Raw genomic sequence first — 1,824 nt, forward strand, 5'->3', positions numbered from 1 at the left:
CTGAACCTGTTGCATGTACAGAGGAATGCTGCACCCTTAACAGCTTATCTCACCTATTCGTGTGCTTCACTGAAGCACAGCAATGTGGGTAGTCTCCATGAGAAGCTCCTTGGTGGGCAAGCAGTGTGGAATGCAGGAAAACAAAAAATGTTAGCAAGTGTCAGTCTTTTTGCAGAGAGAAAGGATTGAACATATGACCAACAGCTTCAGAACATTGAAGAGCTCTCTGATCTGTCTACAAAACAAGAAGTCATTCTCTATTAACAGGCATAAGAAATTATCTCATACTTATTTCTGCAACAAATTACTGTTATTATGCTGGTAAGTCACTATAAACAATCTTTGTTCAAGCAGAGACCTGGAAGAGTCTCTGCTTGAGCAAAGTACTCTCTATGAGGGCAATGACTGGCTCTTTCACAGAAGAAAGGTACAACATGGATTTTTGAACACACAAAGGCTGCAGCCACTTAGCTGTTTTATTCTGTGTCCATCTCAGCCTGTGACCTCAAGGTGCTGGCCTTGTGCACTCTCATAAGAATCTGTGAAGCATGTAGAAGTCCTCAGGCTTTCACTAAAAGCCTGGTGAAACAGCAGTGGCAACATGTCTCAGGACCCTGGTCTGAGGTATCTGTTGGGAGGACTGGAAGGTGAATTTTGGCCTTTGCTAGCTGTGCAAACAATGGCAGAAATCTTTGGGAAAGGAACTGTATTCAGAAACTACAAAGAAAAACAGATCTTAGTGTGTGTGTACATACACATATATAAAAGAACTTCCAAAATGTTACAGGTCTTTAGGATGGTGAGAAATCAAAGTAGTAGATAAGATACTTCATAAGTACCAAGCACCAGCCAAGAGAAAGGGAGCTAAAATATGCAGTCTGCAGATACTTAAGTGGTAAAACATCCTGCTTTGATAATGACAAACCATGGGGACAAACAGTATGAAAATGTGGGAAATCTGCTTAGAACTTGCTCTTAAAGAAATGTCTTCACTTCTAAGGAAAGCAGAATCTGAGAGTTACAGTGTACGTACCTTGCTTTGGAGTGTTGCTGCTGTACAACCTGCAAAGTAGAGGTTATAATAGATTGCTTTAAGATTTCACTCTAATCTGTGCCATTCTCTTACTCCAAAACAACTTAATTATAAACATAGTGAGTACCTGATCTGAATGCTTTTTCTTCATTTAGCTTATCATGTTTCGTTTTTCAGCTGGTTTTGCTTCTCTTACAGTGTTTGCTCTTTCAGCATCTCACATCTTTCTCCTGTGCGTTTCTGTCACTGTGTAATCTTGGGGAGTTTTGATCAGAAACCTTTCTACCTCTTCCTTGCTGCTCTCCTCTGAAGTGTATGAGAGAAATGAAGGCATGCCCATACCTGAGATGAATGTGTTTGGTTGTTCACTGTGTTTGGTTCCTTGCTACTATACTGGGAAGGGGGTTTCCGTCTCTTAATGTTGTAAGTGTTTCAGGTGTCCTTGCTGGAGAACCCAGTTTTAAAGACAGAAACATTTGAAATCACATTTAAACTCCTTTATTAGACTAGTGCCACAGGATTATGATATCCACTTAGAATTTGCATTATTTCAATTAAAGATCTGTCTTCGAATAGGTGTTTCCCAGGCTAACAGAAAAGCTACTATCATCAAACGTTAGGGCTGTTTTCAGAATAGTACATCGTAGTAAGAAAAAGCTGTAGCATTTTCATAGGCTAGTTGTACCAGAAGCACAGAAGCCTCACTTTGAAGATGTTAGGTTTGGTATTTATGGCAGTGGATAATTGGCAGTGAGGAATGGGCCATTTTTGCACACTTTCGGAATGGTCGG

General features: G+C 40.3%; 1 protein-coding gene across 4 annotated transcripts in view; it reads left to right on the forward strand.

Annotated features, from left to right (window-relative positions):
- Window positions 1–1,824, forward strand: part of JAK2 (Janus kinase 2) — a 90,854-nt gene that overhangs the window by 80,973 nt on the left and 8,057 nt on the right. The window lies entirely within an intron of this gene.

Source organism: Corvus brachyrhynchos, unplaced genomic scaffold (genome assembly GCF_000691975.1).
Source record: "Corvus brachyrhynchos isolate BGI_N302 unplaced genomic scaffold, ASM69197v1 scaffold194, whole genome shotgun sequence".
NCBI classification, from domain to species: domain Eukaryota; kingdom Metazoa; phylum Chordata; class Aves; order Passeriformes; family Corvidae; genus Corvus; species Corvus brachyrhynchos.